The following is a 19,675-nucleotide window of genomic DNA, read 5'->3' on the forward strand; positions in this document are numbered from 1 at the left end:
AAAAAATATATTTAATATAATCTTATATTTACACTGATAAAATACCACATGTACTTCATGGGATACTGCAAGCTTTTTACAATCCTTGTGTCATGTCTTTACAGAGCAAGAGTGAACATTTTGAGATTATACCTTAATAAATGAGTTGCAGTTCTATTGTTTCTCGAATGTTAAGTACCACATCCTAAACACAGGAACACGTTCAAGGTCCATGTCCTATTTTAGACCTTTTCAGCAGCTGTGATATTGTGATAATCACACTTAAAATATTCCTCTAGAAAGAGTAAATTAGCCCTTTTCACTAGAAGTATTCTTATGATCAAAAACAAATCTGAAAGAGAACAAATTCAGATTTCTTTTTTTTGTTTGTTGGTTGTTTTTTTTTCAGCAACGCAATAAATTGCTGTCCCTAACTGGGATGGCTTTTCTACCCAAGAATTAAAAAGAAAACCCCAAAGTTCACTATATTCTGCACTTATATTACCTTTGGGTTTTTTTGGAGGCCTCACCTATGTAAAAATACCTTCCTTAAAATGTGTTCATGCTTTCTGTAAGAACCAAACCATTCCAGCTGACATACCATTCTATCACCAATACTGCAGGGAAATGTAATATCCCACTAAAGCAGAAGGGAAAGAAGACAACTGAGCATCAGCAGCTCTTCCTAAGCAAGATCAGGGGTTTAGCTCCATCTAACTGAGGGATGAGATGTGCCCCTCAGTGGGTCTTTTCCCACTCCCCCACCAGCCCTTCTACCCGACTGCAAGCTCAAAGTTCTAAAAAGAGAAGAGGAAGCTGGAGCGTCAATATTTCCCCGGTGCAAACCCCAATAATCTTTGCTGGGAGCTGACAGGAATTGCTGTTCCACTGCCCTGGGATATCCTGGCTTGAGGTGAGAGCGCAGCCCTGCCCAGAGCCCCCAACCCCTCTGAGAGCTTTTGTAGGGTCTGTTTGTCCATGTCCCTGTGGCAGAGGCTGCCCCGACACCTGCCCTGGAGCTGGTCCAGCTGCTGGACCAAACAAGGCATTGTCCAGCCTGCCTTCCCCCAGCCCCGACCGCCCCAGCCCATCTTCCATCGCTCTGCTTCCTTTTCCTGCCCCTGCTCCCCCTCCGCTCCCTTCCCTCGGGCATTTTTATTAGGAATGTTCTTGCTGTTCTCACTGTCCCAGCATGAGCTGATCCCCAGGGGAGCCTGTGGAATGTAACCCCTCAAGCACTAAATTCCTTCCCCTGTGCCAAAGACACGGGTTTGTTGTTGCTGCCCCTCCTGCCGAGCACCAGCTCCATCTCCTGCTCCTGCCCAGCGGCTTTGCAGAAATCCAGGGCTGGGTGTGGATTGAAGGCTGTGGCAAGGGACAGGATAAAGTTGCTTGGCTTCCACCCTTGGTGTCTCAGTGTTTGTGATCTTGGGAATCCTCACAAACCTGGAACAATGGCAGATTATCTGTTGTGGCAGGATATGTACCTGGAGATTGTTTTGATCTGAGTATAAATCTTCCTTGAAAGTACAACTGATAGAAAACAATGTAAAAAAAAAGGGAAATGGAAATAATAAGAAAAAAACATAGTAAAAAAAAAGGAGAGAAAAAAGAGAAAAAAGAGATAAAAAAAAGAGAAAAAAAAGGAAAGAAAAAAAGGAAAAAATGAGAAAAAAAGAAAGAAAAAAAGAGAAAAAAATAAAAAAGAGAGAGAAAAAAGGGGAAGAAAAGAAAAAAGAAAGAAAAAAGAAAGAAAAAAAGAGAAAATAAAAGAAGACAGAAAAACTAAAAACCAAAACGCCCGATCCTCCCCCGCCGCAAAGACTACAACTCCCACAATGCCCCGCGCAGGCGGGGGGCGGGCAGGGGCCGTGGCCGCGCGCTGATTGGCTGCGGGGCGGGTCTGTAAAGGCGGAGGGCGCGCGGAGCGAGCGCCATTTTGGCCTCGTGGTCGGGAGTGAGGAGGACTCGCCTGCGGCCGCTGCACTTCGCTGGGTGAGTTGGCGGGGGGGCGGCGAGAGCGGGGTCTGGGGATCCCCTCGGGGGCTGCGGGGAGCGCGGGTGTGGGTGGAAAGGCTGGAGGCCTCGGGGGGGTTTAGCGGGGGAGTTCGGGGGTTCCCGGGGACGTTTTGAGGGGTCCCTGAAAGGACTCAGGGGGGAGGTTGAAGGTCCCTGAAGAGTGCTGGAGAGCTCTGATGGGAGTTTTGTTTTCTGAGAAGATTTGGGGTGTCCCAGGTGGGCTTTGGGGCTCTCTGGGGAGGTTTGGGGTTCCTGGGAGGCTTTGCGGGGACCTTGAGGCAGTTTTGGGGTCTCTGGGGGGTTTAAGGTGTCCCAGACGGTTTGGAGGGCCCGTGGGGGGGATTAGGGGTCCCTGAATGGGCTTGAGGGGTCTCAGGTGGGTTTTGCTGGTCACTGAGAGGGTTTGGGGGGTGCTGGAGAGGGATGAGATCTCTGAGGGGATTTGAAGGGACCTGGAGAATGTTTTGATGGGTCGAAGGGGGATTTCAGAGGTTTTGAAAGGATTTTACAGGGTCCCCTAAAGCCCAACAATGGAGTTCAAGGGGTCCCCCAGCCCCCAGGGGAGGGGTCCTAGGGATGCCCCCCAAAATCCAGAGGGGGAGATGTACCACATCCGGGTAAGGGGATCCCAGTGCCCCCAGTATATCCCAGTGACCTCCCAGTTACCCTCAGTATGGCCCAGTAACCCCCTCAGTGACCACCCAGTGTATCCCAGTGACCTCCCACTGCCCCCCAGTATGGCCCAGTGATCCTGCAGTGAGCACCCAGTAACCCCCAGTATGGCCCAGTAACCTGTCAGTGTCCCCCCATGTGTCCTGGTATCCCCCAGTAACTCCCCAGTGCCCCCCAGTGTGCCCCAGTTCCCCCCCAGTCCCTCCCAGTGCCCTCTCAGAGGGCCCCTGAAAGCCTGGTGAGGGGGGGCACGGAGAAGGGGAAGCCTGGACAGTGGGGACCCCTGGGATCCCCTAGGACAACAAAGTGGAGAACCTGGAGAGGGGGAATTTCTGGGAATGCGGCATCCCAAAGGCAAGAATCAGAGGAGAAGGGAGCCTTGGGACCCCCAACACTCCCAGCATCTCTAGGTAGAACCCCCAGCATCCCAGACAGGGGAGACTCTCTGAACCCTAGAGGGGGGAAACCAGAGAAGGGGAAATCTTAGGAGAATTTTTTTTGGCTAATCTTCATATTTTAGAGTATTTTTTAGGTGAATCTCAACTTTTTTCAGTTTGGGGGGGCAGGAGTCTTCTCACTCTTTCTTATAGGCTTTTGCCTGAATCTTGATGATTTGGGGTTTTCTGGGCTGAGTCTCGGTGGTTTGGAGGTTTTTATGGTCACAGGATGCCCGGTGAGTTCTAGAGATGGACTTGGGCAGGAGGAACCCCCAAGCCAACACGCTCAGCCCTTGTTTTCCCCCCATCAGGATTTGTCCTTCCCAAAGCTTGGGCGGATGGAGGAGGAGGCTGCGAGGAAGAGGAAGATGCCTTGGGCCCCCCAGGCAGGTGAGGAGGAAGTCAGTGTCCCTTTGGGCGGGTGTTGTGCTGGCTCTGTCAGCCCAGCATGGCCCCGGCTGCAGGACAACCCCGCTGGCGCCGCCGTGCTGCCGGGGCCGGAGTTGGGGGGATGTCCTTGGCCTTCCCTGTGGGCCGGAGGCAAATCCCCTGCCTGTCCTTCTTGCTTCCTGCCCCAGGCCCCGAGCTGAGGAGGGAGAGCCCGGAGGACAAATCCCCCCGTGAGACCCTGGTGGGAGAGGCCGTTTTGAAGGGCTCCCCGGCGCAGGAAGGCAGCGGGGAGGAAAAGGGCCGGAGATCCCCCCGCAGGAGGGGCTCCAAAGCCAGCCCAGGGTGCTCTGAGGAGGAAAGAGCCAGCCTGTGCCGGGAAGGCGGCCGGAGCTTGGGGGGGAGCTCTGAGCTGGTGGTCCCTGAGCAGCCTCCCAGCAGGGAGAAGCCCTTCAGGTGCTTGGAATGTGGGAAGAGGTTCAGGAAGAGCACAGACCTACTCAGACACCAGCACATCCACACTGGGGAACAGCCTTACACGTGTGGGGAGTGTCTCAAGAGCTTCAACAGGAACTCCCACCTGATCCAACACCGTCGCATCCACACTGGGGAACGGCCGTACAATTGTGGGGAATGTGGGAAGAGCTTCAGGAGCAGCTCCAACCTCCGCACCCACCAGCTCATCCACACCGGGGAACGGCCCTACAAGTGCTTGGAATGTGGGAAGAGGTTTCAGACCAGCTCACGTCTCCTCGTGCACCAGCGGACGCACACAGATGAGAGGCCCTTCCGCTGCACCGACTGCGGGAAGGGTTTCAAGCAGAATGGCTACCTCGTCATCCACCGACGCATCCACACCGGAGAGAGGCCCTACAAGTGTGGGGAGTGTGAGAAGAGCTTCACCCAGAGCTCTAACTTGACCAAACACCAACAGACCCACCAGTAAGGGAAGCCCTGTGAGTGCCCCGACTGCGGGAAGAGCTTCGGCCGTAGAATTGACAGGCAAAACAAGGTTTCAAAAGGTCTTCAGGATTTTGAGTATCTGCACTCCAACATCAATTTATTCTTTTGAATATGTGTAAGTTTAACCTCATATTAGTCTGAAAGCCAAATTCACCACTACCCCATTCCCTGATAACCATGGGCTGATTCTGACAAGTGAGGCAGAAATTACCCACTGCCCAGCAAAAACCAGTGGGGCCAGCCAGTGGTCTCTGCCCTGGCAGCCCAGTTTCCCCAGTCTCATCTCAAAATGACCAGTTACACTGAAGCAAAGAGCACTGGAACCAGTGCAACAAGCCCCAGTCTGACTTTCACACCTGCCCACGTGTCCTGTTTTCTGCTGCTCTACAGACTTCCTTGTTTAAAATACAATGGAAAAATAAATAGTTTTTGGGGTTGTTTTGCTTTTGGGCTCGGGTGGTTTTTCCCCCCCACTGTTCTCATTAACCTCATTTCAAATCTATTTTGGTGTTTGAAGATTAATTAAAATTTTGAATGATGTTTTAATGTTAATGCCTTGACCAAAGTATCAAAACATGAAAAATAAAAAAAACAAACCACAAAGCTGTCCATTTTTGTCACAATCAAACACTCAGAAGTACTAACATAAGCACAGTGAAAACCCCATAAATAAGACCATTAAAATAATTTTAATATTTATATATTAATATATTTTTACTAAGCTTAACATAAGGAAATTTAATTCCTGACATCAGCTTTCCCCACCTCTCAAAAAGGTAATTTAGTTACATCTTAGTCACCCTTGAAAGGCTCTTTCCAGTTGGGTTGGCCTCTGCCTTAGACACTCATGAGATCTACCAAAACCAACTTAAGGGCAAATTTCCCTACCAGGTTCAACTGCATTGGTTGTACCAAAATCTTTGCAAGTAACCCCACAACTTTCATCTTAAACTCTTCTCTCAGCCTTGTAAAATAATTAGCAGTAAACAGACCCGATAATGTGTTATAATTAAGGACATGTTCTTGTTATCAAAGTTATTCATACAGCAAAAAGATGCCACAGGAATGGCCAAAATATTAATAGCAACTTCTACACTTTGGAAATCTACATTTGGTTTTTAAAGATTTCACAGTGGTTGTTTCCTTAGGAATTCAGGCACATTTTACTAACAAGTTTCAATAAAGTTACAAAAACATCTTCCTCCACCAAGACACATGCAGTGATCCTAACCTGAGGTAGGCACTGAAAAGCCCAATTTTTTTCTTAGCTGTCACGAGTCTTTCATTCCTTCTGCCACATCAATTAGGCATCAGCCCATTTTTCAAGCTGCTGTTCTCTACCAGCTCCTGCTTTGGTTTCCAAGCCCAGTATTTTGGCCACGATAAAATCAGGGACCTGGGCAGTCATGTCAGAATGACAAAGAGTACTGACCCTCCCTGCCAAGGGAGACAAACCATTCCCAACCTCGACCAAAGATTCAAGGCAGCGATTCTGAAACAGAATGTACAAAGTTTTTCTCTTCAGTTTTTTGCTGCAATTCTCTGTTGCTCTATTAAAAGACCACAGCAGTGAAAGACAAGGCCTGATGGCCAAACCCAGGGCTTCAGCCACTTGAGGTCTATTGAAACCTTCTGTTCCTCAAGTGGGAGACTGAAATCCAGCACAGCTTTCCTTCTGTGCATCTGAGGAGGTACCAAGGGAAGAGGAAAATTTAAAGGATTCATTTTTATGTATTTGAGGCCGTGTTTTAATATAAGTAGATTCTGAGAGAGCACAAAGGAAGCAGTTTGCTCATACATAACTTTTATGGCTGATTTCACACAGTCCAAATTCACAGCGAAAAGGAAGTTCCTGAGTTGTTTCAGGGTTTTCGGTGTTTATACATTTATTTATTTATTTTTTATATGTAAGGTATAGGAATTCGAATTTATATTTGGGTACCATTTTATTCAAACATTTATTTTATTTAAACATTTTTTACGTATTTATATTTTTAATATATTTAAGGCATAGGAATTTGAATTTATATTTGGATAACATTTCAGGATCCACACATTTGGATGCTTTTGCAATTGATTTTTGAAGCAACTTCTTTTGTAGACAACTGTTGCATTAAGTAAATTAAGGCTTTCACATTCAGCCCCTTCCTTTAGGTAAGGATTATAAACCAGAAAAGGAGGGAAGAATTACTTGGTGTGTAACTGAAAGGCCAAAGTCCTACCCAAGAAACCAGATGTGACAACAGCTCATTTACAACCCAGTGAGAAAACAAACAAAAATGCACCCAGAAAGATTCAGGAGTCATGTGAAGATGAATATAAAAATGGAACATGAGTCACATGTTTTAGAGATTCGAGCAGATGATTGGGGGCTAGAAAGGCATCAGTGGATGGCACAGGAAGAGTTTTGAGGAAGAGCTGGAAGGAGAAACCTGGCAAGAAATCTGCTGTTCTACACAGACCTGCAGTGGGAAAAACAGTTTAAGGCTTCTGAAGGAACAAAGTAATAAAACTCACAGAGCCCAGGAGCAGAAGAGATTCAATACTTGCCAAAAAGCATCAAAACTAAGCTCATGGACACGCATTAAAAACTGAATTCCTCCAGTTCATGAATTCCACTTTTTTGCTTCTGGACTGAACTCGGTGATAAAACTGGTCCAAAGTCACAAAATGTGGCAGGGACAACAAAAGGTCAAGACCAAATTCCTTTTAGTTAAAGAAAAACTGGAAAAGATTCTGTTCCTGTATTCATCCAGTGGAGATGAATAATTTTTTAATTATTAATTTTAATTTTAATTTTTCTACTCAAGCCTGCCAATGCTGTGTTTTTTTGACTATGTGAGGAATGATCTGAAGTCTATCAGCTCACAGTTTAATTTAAAAAAAAACAAAACCAAACAAATAAAAAACTGTACTAGCTTTACATATCATTTTGTGCAAAGCCAGACCTTTGATTGGGTGTTTTTAAAAAGCTAAAAAGTATATGGTATTAGGAAGAACAACTTACCAGTCCTTTGACGAAGAGCAGCTATTTTGCTTACAGTGAGCAAATCAATTCCTCCACACATCTGCAGGGAAAATGGGATACTAATGCACTTGAATTAAAATTAAAAATAATAAAGAAATCCTAATAATTTAAAATTAAAAATAATAAAGAAATCTTAATAAATTAAAATTAAAAAGAATAAAGAAATCGTAATAATTTAAAATTAAAAAAATAAAGAAATCTTAATAAATTAAAATTAAAAATAATTAAGGAATCCTAATAAATTAAAATTTAAAATAATAAAGAAATCCTAAGGACCAAGCATTAGACTGTGAGTATTACACAAGTCCCATCCCTGAATGAAAAAAAACCAACCAAGCATTAGAGATGACAGCATATGCTACAAAAGACATTTTATAAAAATCTTTCAAGTATCACCAGGGAATGTGTTATCAAAGAACCTGTGCAAACCACCCAAGAAATTCAGGCCCTGTCCTGTACACAAATCCCTTGAGAAATTACCACCAGACAAACACAGATAACCATATATTGCTCTTACAAGAAAAGACAGCTCCAAAGAGCTCAGAAAAGTAAACAAGGGACAGGTAAAACTGCCTTTATTGTAATGCCTGTTCAGCACAAACAGCATCAGGGCAATCCAGGAAAGGTGCAGACCATTATGACTGAAGTGCTCAATTTTGTATTTAGCATGGAACATGCAGGTCAGCCAAGATCTGCTCCTGACACTGCAGGGTTTAATTTTAATCTTTAATTTTGCTGTTTTTTGAAGAGCAGGTCAGTTAAAAGTTGCAGCTTTAGACATTTCAGGATTTAACATCAGGAACACAAGTCTTGGGTCTCACAGGCTCAGTCCCCTCATTATCCTCAGGCTGGTCTTGCCTTCATTGTCACAGACTGTGCAATATCTCAACTCCCTCCTCCCGCCGCCGGCACAACATGGCCGCCCGCTCACTGCTCAGGGAGAGGCGGGAGCGGCCACCGCCCCCTTCCACTGCCACCAGGCCGGGCCGAGCCCACCTCCGCCCGCCCCAGCCCAGCCCCGACCCTGCTCGGGCCGACACCACCTTCTCTGCCAGACCCTTCTCCAGACATCTCTTCGTACCCTCGCCTGCCTGCACGGCGAGGTTCAGCCCCCCGAGGTGGCTGCTGGCGCCCCGCATCTCGCTTGCTGCCATTCCACAAGCAACACCTCTGTTCTCATCAGCCCTTGACGTGGCCTGGCCCAGGGGGAGCTCACCCACCAGGCTCACCACAGAGAGCGGGGCCACAAACCCCTCTCCTCTGATCCGAGTACACACCCTGTGTTGGGCACCCTCAGCTCCTGAGGGACGGAACCACAACAACCCCACACCCGCCCCTCTGCCACATCAGTCCCAGCCCTCGTTACCGCTGCTCAGAAACAGCACAGACACCTAAAGAAAACAAGGTGTCCTACTTTTTTTAGCCAACACCATAGAGACTGCCTGGCATGCCAGTGTCACCAGGACACTGTCTCCTATTTTGACTACAGCCATGGAAATCACTTCAGATATCAGCAGGATGGAAGGGCATCCCCCCCATTCCTCATCACTGCCATCAGTGCTGTCCCCAGCCCCAGCTATGGTGTTCCTGTGCGAGAAACACACCCAGCAAACATGACTAGAATTAATATTTACATACTTCAGCAGTCACTGTAAATTATATACATGCTTTTGCCTTCTTTCATTTGCCCAGCTTACTCCATTAAAACCAGAAATTTTCCCATTCTTCCTTTTTCATACTAACAATGTGAGTAGTTATGGCAGAATTTAACCAACAATGCTCCAAGTGATTATGGAAGGTCTCAGGAGCCAATCTGGCTCTTGAAATCACACAACTGGACTTTTAGCAGCGCTCTCCTGAGCTGGGTCCTGGAAAAGCCTCAGGGAGGTGGTCAGCTGAAAAGAATCAATCACTATGACTCTGAGCCAAGAGATGTATTTCCTTTGAAACTACAGAGAAAAGCTGACCTCGTGTATAGGATAGCAGGGGATATCTACTGCTTGTAGACAGTGGGATAAGGTGTTACCATTTCAAAGACGAGATGGTGGGGGCCCACATAAAGGTACTCCCTTTACAAAAAACACCACTCGCACCCAATGTTATGCCTCCAACGCTCCTTTATTTTTTTGGAACAGTGTGTCTACTAATAAAGATTTGTGAGCTTTGGGGTTTTAGGGTCAACGTAGCATAATTTTCTGCATCGTTGGGGCCCGTTGCTAGGGGCTGGTTCCACATCCACAAGGGCTGGAACACTGCTAGGCGTCAGGTGGTGTGTCACAGGGGGGCCCTTTGTGACATCCCATCACAGCACACGTGGTCAGCACAACCCCAGTGCCAGCACCATTGTCCGGCAGGACAGCGACGCGACAGGACGGGAGCACGGAGCTGGCGAGGATCTTCTGAGCACAGCTCCAGGCTTTCCCTGTTGACCCGTAGTGCGACGGTTTTTCCGTGAAGATTCCCACTTCCCCTTTCCCTACTTCTAGTAGTTTTCTAGAAAACTACTTCTACTACTTCTAGTAGTTTTCTAGTAGGATGGAGCAGACACCCCCCAGCAAGCCCAGGGTGGCCTGGGCGGAGGAGGGTGCTGCCCAGAAAAGCGGTTCTCCAGAAGAGCCCCATGAGGTGGCCTGGGAGGAGGAGGCTGCTGCCCAGAAAAGCTGGTCTGCAGCAGAACTCTCCCAGTGGATCCTGGTGAACCCACCGCAGATGGGGACGGGTGAGTGAGGGGACTGGGCAGGGCTGGGGCTCTGCAGCGCATCCTGCAATGATCCTCCCTGCTCTATCCCTCTCTTAGATGTCAGCTTGTTCCCCCTGTCCAGAGAAGAACAGGAAGTGGTGGACTCCATCCAGGCCCTTGACAGCCCCAAAGAGGTAAGTGTGGCCAGTTGGACGGCAGCTGTGCCAGCATCTAAGGCAGGGGCTCTGCTGCTGGGCTGCTGGAGGGGTGCTGGCTGGGCAGAGCTGCTGCTCCCGCAGGCCACTGCCCCTCAGGGCTCCAGTCTCGCTGGCCACGTTTCCCCCCTCTCATGCTCCCTGTTTGTCTCTCTGTCCTCCGGCTGCCAGAATCTGGTCCACAAGACCAGCTTTCTTCAGAAAGTCGTGCGCCTGTGCAGAAGCACCACCGGCAGTGGCTCATCCCAGCGCTTGGTCCACTTCTGCCACAGATATGAGGTGGTCGAGAGGATTCAGGTGAGGGGACACTCGGTGCTCTGGGGAAGGGGGCAAGGCCCCTGGCACTGGCACCCTGTGAGGGCTAGGCTCTGGTGGCACTGGGTGCTGGCAGCTGCCGGGTCCCAGCTGCGTTGTGCTCTGCAGATGCTGCTGGACGCTGAGTCCTGTATCAACGAGCGTGCCGAGGACGACCGCGACAGGGATCTGATCCAGCAGATGAACCACCGCGAGCGGGAGATGAAGCACACAGAAGTGCGGAAGCTCGCCCTCTTTGCCATTGAAAGATTGAGGTACCCGCTCATCACTGCCAGGGACCCCTTCCCCAGAGGACCTCCGCCCCCTGCACAAGGCCTGGAGGCGCTTCCCCCGGCACCATTGTCCACTTGGGCCCTTCCTCTTTGCAGCGCAGTGAACGAGGTGCTGGAGGGCAAAACGAGAAGGCTCCTAGAAGCCTGCTTCAGAGCTGTCCTCTTCCTTCCTGAATGGGACACCTATGTATGGGATGGATATGAGCGCAGGAATCAGGTAAGTGCTGGTTGAGCTCCAGGAGCCACCAGTCCCTCTGGGCTGCTCTCTGGCCATCCTGCGTGTCACGTAAGATACGCAGGGATCCCCAGAAATGCCAAGGCAGTGGAAAGAATGCAGAAAGTTTATTTAGAAGGACAGAACCCGAGAAACATAAGAGTGTGGTTTGCGCACCAGGCCTCAGGGAGAAAAAGGCACCTCCTGTTTTCTCCTTCCAGTTTTTATTCTCTCTGCTCCCTGATCTCTCTCCACTGGAATGCAAAGGCCTGTGGCATCTGCTGTCTGCTCACAGTAGACTGCCTGCTTTTAGGTCTCTCCTGGGCAGCGTGGGTGGCTCTCCTTCCTGGCACTGGGAGCTCAGATGCATCTCCTGGGGGTGAAGAATCACTGCCAGCGCTCTCTGTCCTCCTTGCAGACCCTGCAAGCCCTGGACCCCATGCTGACGGCAATCGTGCAGAACACTCCTCCCTCCAGACTGGGCGAGGAGCTGCAGAACATCTTGCAGGTCTGGCCTGTGCAAAGAGTGGCAGTCCCGGGGCTGTTCCTCACCCTGTGGGGCAGGGGTTGCCCACTCCTGGGTGGGTGGTCTCCAGACAAGTGCCACGGTGGCAGAGCACGCTGTGGGGACAGTGCCCCCCTCCTGTGTCACCAGGCTCTTCTGGAGCACAGAGAGTGGCACCTGCCTTCCTGCCTGGCCCACAAGGGAGCCCAGGGGCGGGAGCCCTGCTCCAGGCTTTGCTGGGGCTCAGAGGAAGCCTTGAGGGACAGTGCAAGTCCCACCCAGGAGCCGAGCCAAGCTGCTGCTGCTGCTGCTGCTGCTGGAGCGGGTGTCTGCTCCAGGGGCTCACCAGCAGCTCCTCTTTGCTCAGGTGCTGGTGGACTTTGCCAGATATGATATTGTCACCGTGTGGGAAGAAGCCATGGAGAGGATTTACACGCTGTGCAGATGGTTGAACAGCTATTCCCAACGGCAGGTAAGGCCCAGGAAGCCTCCAGCCAGGCTGTGCCCCTGCCCTGCCGCTCTTCCTGCCAGGGCTGCTGCCCAGCTGAGGGCTCCAGGAGACAGGGCCACAGGGTCCTGCAAAGCCTGCACTCCCCAGGGATCCAGCCCTGGGCACACTCTCAGGTATGGGGCCCTGGCACCAGCCGCCTGCCCTCAACCCTGCTGCTCTTCTTCCTCCCTCCCTCCCTCCCTCCCATGGGACCTCCTGAAACAAAAAGAAGTCCACTGTCATCGAGATCCCATTCCTTGGACAGCTGCTGGGATTTGTCCTCCTTCAACCATTCTCAGGACGTCGGGCAACTGTTGCGCACCTCAGCGAATTCATCTGTAAGCAAAAAGCTAAGGGGGATTGTGGTGGCCTTCGTCCCTCTGCACACAGACATCACCTCCCAGCTCTGCTTCTCTGCTTGACCACCTTTGCCCCTCCAGCTGCTCCCCGCAGCATCCCAGCTCTCTTTTGCTGTACAAGTGGAGTGCTCTCCTCAAGTCTTACACCTGTTCTCTGCTGCTCTCATTCCCCGCTCCTTTCACCATCTTCAACCCTGCCTGTTTGTGGAGCCCACTCTGACCCCCTCCCTCCACAATCTCCTTCTGGCCTGCCATCTCCCAAGCAGATCTCGGGCTGCTTTGGAAAGCCTGATGGCAAAGCTGCTCTCCCTGACTTGCACGTCTGCCCTGCTCTTTAGGCAGGACCAGGCTAAGGGACAAACGATACGCGCGCCACGTGGAAGGTGAAATCACCTGCTTCTGCAGGACTCTCGGAAAAAAGTGCGGTATCAAGGTAATGAGCTCCCCCGTTGCTGAGACTCTTGTCTGTGCCATCGGCAGGACACTCCTGTGAGCCAAAGGCACCCGGAATCAGTGGGGCTGACAGGGCCTCAGAGTCCCTGATGAGAGGGTTCCTGCTGTCCCCAAGCAGGGACTGTCTGAGGGCGGCACTCTGCTGGTGTCCCAGCAGCAGCTGCAGCTCTCCTGCCCAGCAGTGAGCCCTGGTCCTGTGCAGGGCCAGCACCCCGTGAGCATGAGCCCAGCCCTCCTGCCTCAGCCTAAGGACCCTCTGCTCTTGTCCTCCCCCCCACAGTGACTGTGGGCACTGCTGCCAGCACTGCTGGGCACCTGTGGCCAGGGCTGCTCTCGCTGCCCAGCTGAGCAGCACCAGCAGGGGCCTTGGGGTGACATCTTTGCTCTCCTCCTTCCTGCCGCAGCCCTTCGAGAGATACCTCACGCGCTCGGAGAGGACGCACATCGTCCTTGAAACCCTGGAGCAGAAAGATGCACAGAATTATCAATGGGTACCTGGAGAGACTCGTCCATGGGTTGAACCATTTGGGTGGAACCTTTACAGAGGGTGCAGGACCATAGCAGAAAAGATTTTGTGGCTGGCCACGGATGACCCGTGCTTCTTCCTGACGGATGTAAGTGGCCTGTGGCTGGATTGCCCTGCCCTTCAGCCCTAGAAGGCCTTGTTCCTCTCTCCATCCCTCCCTGCCAAACCCAGGTGTCTCAGGCACCTGAAGGCATCTGAAGGCAGCAGAGTGGTATGGAAAGGGCAGCTGAGGCTGCACTACCGTGGCAGCACTCTCCTCACCTCTGTCCCCTTCAGGTGCCAAAGATTTTGAGCTTCCTGCATGAAAGACTGCCAGGCGTGAAGTGTGAACTTGTGCAGGAGTGCTTCCACTCCCTGCTTCTGCTGCTAGCGGACTTTTTCCCAAGGAAGGTAGTCGCCACACTGCTGAGCATCGCTCCACAAGGAGACAGGTACTGGCCCTGAAAAGCCTGAGGGTTTGTTGGCTGTGGGGAGATGGAGCCTGAGACTCTCTGGCTCCCAGAGCCAAGGAATGATGGAGGACAGCCCTGAGGAGAGGGGTTCTCCATCCCACCAAGCTTTCCAACCCTGTTGGGTTGTCCAGGCCTGCAGCAGACAAAGCTGGCCCAGCCAGCCCAGAGCCACCCTGCTACTCCCAGCCTAGAGGGGAACACCAGCTCAGTGCCCTGCTGCCTGCCCAGGCAGGGCCCCAGGCACCTGGGCTGGCCCAGCCACGCTGCACTCCAGGTTGCCCTGCTGACACAGAGCTCTGCCTTGCAGTGTGGCCAGGCAAATGTGGCAGAGCATCTTCTCAGAGCCCGAGATTGGAGACAAGATATTATGGCCATTCGCTGTCATGCTCTGGGTCGACTGGTGGCCCTGCAGTCTAAGCGCTTCTTCTTCAGAAAGCAGCTCCACCTCTGACTTGGCTGTGAGTGACCAGAAAAGGACTTGATCCCCTGCCACGAGCCCTGCAGACTCTGCCAGGCTCTCACTACTGTGCTTGCTTCTACAGCCATTGCCCAGTGGCACTAGCGTGAAGTTTGAGTGGGAGGACAAGGACAAAGACTTTGAATACCTTCAGAATGACAACTTTGATATTGATGAGGAGCTTCCAACCCTCCCAGCCTCCCAGGTGCTCGAAGGCCTCATCGTGCTGTGCGAGACACCTGAGCTGGTGAGCAGGGTGGTGTCAGGGACAGCCATGGTGGCATCCAGGGCTCTGGGGCTGTGGGTAAGGCGGTGGCTTGGCGTGGGCTGGGAGGCAGGTGTTAGAGGAAGTGCTGCCAACTGCCCTGATGCCATGTTGGGGCCTGGTGGCTGCCTGGGGAGCTTTCCAGGCATGGATCTTATCACAGAAAAGAAACTCTGTCCTTCATACAGGCAGGAAAACTGGAGTTCCTGGTGCCACACATGATGGAGCTCCTGTGGGTTGGCAGAGAAGACCTCAAGACAAAGGTCATTATGATCCTGAAAAAACTGATAAATCAAAACCTGGAGAAGAAAAAGGCCAGCCCCATGGATGAGTATTTGGTGGAGAACCTGCCGCGCTTCTTTGACATGGTAAGGTTGATGTGGGAGCGTGAGGCCTGAGATGGGCACTGGGCAGTGAGAGCTGCCCTGCACCCAGCCCTGTCAGCAGCTCTGGCAGCAGGCTCTGCTCCCCTGGGCTCTGGTGGCTTCTGGGCCTTGCAGCCCAGTGCAACTTGTCCCTGCTCTGGAATCTGAGCCCAGGGCATCTCCCTCAGCCACCATCCCCATCCCCTTTCACTGTGGGCAGGGGGCTGCTGTTTCCAAAGCTCACCTTTCCTCCTTCCTCCCAGGAGAGCAGTGACATGCGAGAGGCCTTTATCTGCCTCTTCAGAGACTACCTGGGCTCAGCAGTGCTGAGGAACAACAAGCAATTGAAGACGTCTCTGCGGAGTGCACTGGTCCCGCTGCTCATTCGCACAAGTGACCAGTCCCCGAGCGTGGCCAAGGTACACATTGGAAGGCTGAGCACTGGCACAGAGAGAGGTGGGCTGGCCTGCCCTGTGGGGCCCAGGCAGCAGGACAAGGGCTGCTGGCAGTGGGCAGCCGTGGCCCAGCGCAAGGTGTGGGAAAGGTCCCTGCAGAGCCAGCGCCAGCAGGGACGGAGAAGCTGGCACGGCCATTTCCAACAGCTGCCCTGGGGCTCCAGTAGGGCTTGTCAACAGCCTGTGGCCACCAAAGCCTGAACAGGCACATCCCCACAGGCTTCTCTGCTGTCCCTGGCATGTGTCCAAGGCCAGGGCTTCCAGCCTCAGGCCCTGTCCTGCGGGGCTGTCCTCACACGTCCCCTAGACACTTTGGTGAGGGCATGTCCCAACTTCCTGAGGGCAGAATCTCCCCAGCAAGAAAACCAAGAGCTCTCCTTTGCCAGCCATACTGCTACCTCACCCCTTCTGCTTCCATGCAGGCCGCCCAGGAAGCGCTCCTTGCTGCAGCAAAGCTGCTCAAGTGGAGGGAGCTGAAAGAGCTGGTGAAGAAGCAGCAGATGTGGAGGATTGGCGAGTGCTTGGTAAGGCCAAGTGCCAGGGTGCAGGCTGGGTGAGGCTTGCCCTGCAGGCAGAGCCCACTGTGTGGGCCCAGAGCCCAGAGGCTGGAGCTGCAGCCCAGGGTGTGCCCTCCAAGAACAGAGCCCCAGGGGCTCCTCTGCAGGCCCCTCTCCCTTCCCTGCAGCCAGCGGGAGAGAGGGCTCTGGGCAACACTGAGTGCTGGCAGGAGGGACTGCTGCAGCCAGCGGGGGGGCTCTGTGCCATGCCCGTGTCCTTGTGCTCTCTCCAGGTGGGGAAGGACAGGAGCAGGGCTGAAGAGTACCTGCGTCAGGGCCTGAGCTACCTCAAGGACCCTGAGGCCAGTGTGCGAGAGGCGGCCATCAGGTTCATCGGTGAGCCCCAGCCCCCGGGGTCCCTCTCTGGGCAAGCTGGCCCCCGTCCCCGCTCCTGCAGCCACAGCCAGGCCCAACCCTGGGGCTGCCTGAGCCCCGGCTGCCACAGGTTGGGCCTGGGCCTCCCTCTGCCACCCCTGCCCACCTGGCTGGGCTTGGTGGGCACTGGGCTGAGTTCCACCCCCTGAGCTCCTGGTGCTTCCTGGGCTCATCCCGGCTGAGGGGGAGGAGGGCAGGGCCAGGGGCCGCGCTGCTGGGAGCCCGCTGGGGAGCAGGGGCTGACGGAGCTTTGTGCCTAGGGGTGGCCACGCGGCACCTGAGGAACCGAAGCCAAGAGCAACTGGATGAGATCTGCAGTGGTGAGTGGGGAACATGGGCTGGAGGGGACGTCTGGAGGTCTCTGCAGACACAGGGCTTCATCTCGGCTCCGTTTCTTTTGCTCACAGCCCTTCAGCCCTTAAAGACAGACAGCAATGTAGTCGTCTCTTGCCTGGCAGAACAGACCATCAGCATCCTGAAGGCTTTAGGACCAACACCGAGCCCTCGATTCAGGCCAGAAGCACTGCTCTTCTGGCGCCGACGTCCACACCCATGAGGAGCTTCCAACATTCCCAGGCTCCCAGGCGCTGTGTGAGACACCTGAGCTGGTGAGCAGGGTGGTGTCAGGGACAGCCATGGTGGCATCCAGGGCTCTGGGGCTGTGGGTAAGGCGGTGGCTTGGCGTGGGCTGGGAGGCAGGTGTTGGGGGGACTGCTGCCAACTGCCCTGATGCCATGTTGGGGCCTGGTGGCTGCCTGGGGAGCTTTCCAGGCATGGATCTTATCACAGAAAAGAAACACTGTCCTTCATACAGGCAGGGAAACAGGAGCTCCTGATGCCAAACATGATGGAGCTCCTGTGGATTGACAGTGAAGACTCCTGGACACAGATTGTGATTGTCTCTAAAAACCTGATGTGTCCAAACCTGAAGAAGATAAAGGCCTGCTCAACCACTGAGGATCTGGTGGAAAACCTCTCATGCTTCCTCGACATGGTAAGGCTGATGTGGGAGCGTGAGCCCTGAGATGGGCACTGGGCAGTGAGAGCTGCCCTGCACCCAGCCCTGTCAGCAGCTCTGGCAGCAGGCTCTGCTCCCCTGGGCTCTGGTGGCTTCTGGGCCTTGCAGCCCAGTGCAACTTGTCCCTGCTCTGGAATCTGAGCCCAGGGCATCTCCCTCAGCCACCATCCCCACCCCCCTTCACTGTGGGCAGGGGGCTGCTGTTTCCAAAGCTCACCTTTCCTCCTTCCTCCCAGGAGAGCAGCGACATGCAGGATTTCTCCATCTGGCTCTTCAGAGACCACCTGGGCTCAGCGGTGCTGAGGAAGCAGAAGCAGTTGAAGACGTCTCTGCCAAGTTGCCGTGGTTTGACTGGCCCTGTCCCCCTGGAGCTGGAAAATGGGCACCTGAGGAACCGAAGCACAGAGCAGCTGGATGAGATCTGCAGCGGTGAGTGGGGAACATGGGCTGGAGGGATGTCTGGAGTTTCATCTCGGCTCTGTTTTTTTTCTCACAGTCCTTCAGCCCTTGAAGACAGACAGCAGTGAAGTCGTCCCTTGCCTGGCAGAACAGACCATCGGCATCCTGGCAGCTTTAGGACCAACACCAAGCCCTCGATTCAGGCCAGAAGCTCTTCAGGCACCGATGTCCACATCCATGAAGAGCTTCCAACATTCCCAGGCTCCCAGGCACTGTGTGAGACACCTGAGCTGGTGAGCAGGGTGGTGTCAGGGACAGCCATGGTGGCATCCAGGGCTCTGGGGCTGTGGGTAAGGCGGTGGCTTGGCGTGGGCTGGGAGGCAGGTGTTGGGGGGACTGCTGCCAACTGCCCTGACGCCATGTTGGGGCCTGGTGGCTGCCTGGGGAGCTTTCCAGGCATGGATCTTATCACAAAATAGAAACTCTGTCCTTCATACAGGCAGGAAAACTGGAATCCTGATGCCATCAAATCTTCAGCAAAATCCATGATTCAAACTATGAGCACTGCTCTTCTGTTCCCACTGAGCCAGTTGGAGGTGGCTGTGATTTAATAAAGCAGCAACAATGGGCCCAAACCCATGGTGTCCTTCAGATGCACCGTGTCCTGAGCAGACTGCGTCCTGCTTGTCCTGTCCTGCTGCCTGCAGGACAACTTCCCCCTCGGCACACCCCCAGCCCCAGCCTTGTTTGGGAAGCTGAGCTCTGGCTGAGGCTTTCCCCAGGAGAAGCCTCATTTGTCTCTCCTCAGGGTAGTCCCCCCAGCACCCAGCCAGGATGGGACACAGAATGAGTGGCCCCAGCTCTGCCTCCCCAGGGGTGTCCAGGCATCCCACGAGGAGTCTACTGTTGCTGCATCACCACCTCCCCTCACCAGAATGGATTTGGAAGGCTTTCCAAGCACAGGGAGCCAGAGGGGACCAGAGGGAAACCTCAGGGCTCCCAGAGGGACTAGAGGACAAACAGGGAGTCTGGGTCACCACCCCCATGGCAGAGGATGGGACTCCACTGTCCCTCTCTTGCACCGGTAGCATGTTTCCATCTGTTCTGCCCTGGGGGAAAAAGTATCCTTTGACTTGGAAGAGCTGATGAGCATCATCTTGTGATGCCCTGGGAGGGGAATAGTTTTGATGGAATCACCTACAGGAAAGTTTGGAGACCTCCCTCAGTGTGCCCTGTGCCGGTGCTGAGCACATGGAGGGAAACACACCAAGAGTCAGACGGCCCTGCCCAGAAGAACTGACTGCCTGAAGGAAGTTCTTGCATTTTCTCTTTTTTAAAACCCAGTTCCTTCCTCAATATTGCCTCTGGCACGAGTGGCTGAGAAGGGATAAAACAGGAAAGAAGCCAAGCCATCAGGGAAAGAGCCAGATGATGAAAGGGTGTTAGCTGCTGAGAATTTCTTTGGGAAGAAGTAGACTGTTAACTTGAGATAGAAATTTGCAATATACCATGGAACCTTATTCAAAGTCCAGCTGGAAAATACCTTCTTGTTAAGAGTGTGAAATAAATACTAAACTATCATCAACTATGTGCTTTTCTCTTTATTCACAATCAGTAATTAAAGAAACATAACTCAGAAATGATCTCACTCTGTGCTCCAGTGACATTAACATTAGAACAATATTGTCACTGTCTACTGGTCTCTTGTGCTCCTCACTGGAAGGCACTTGGTGCACCCCTGGATATCCTGCTAATGAGGTAAAAAACTAACCCTTCTAAAGTTCCAGATTTTCCTCACCTGTTTGTACACAGTTGGAC

General features: G+C 52.7%; 1 protein-coding gene and 1 pseudogene across 1 annotated transcript in view; one reads left to right on the top strand and one right to left on the bottom strand.

Moving 5' to 3' along the window:
- The window catches only part of LOC127474822 (zinc finger protein 11-like), a 705,018-nt gene that overhangs the window by 55,298 nt on the left and 630,045 nt on the right, over positions 1–19,675 (bottom strand). The gene's annotated exons all lie outside the window — the stretch shown is intronic.
- LOC127474826 (zinc finger protein 850-like) overlaps positions 1–19,675 on the top strand; it is a 172,478-nt pseudogene that overhangs the window by 45,898 nt on the left and 106,905 nt on the right.

The sequence above is a fragment of the Manacus candei genome, unplaced genomic scaffold (genome assembly GCF_025592945.1).
Source record: "Manacus candei isolate 608988 ecotype Guabito, Panama unplaced genomic scaffold, ASM2559294v1 h1tg000045l, whole genome shotgun sequence".
NCBI lineage: Eukaryota > Metazoa > Chordata > Aves > Passeriformes > Pipridae > Manacus > Manacus candei.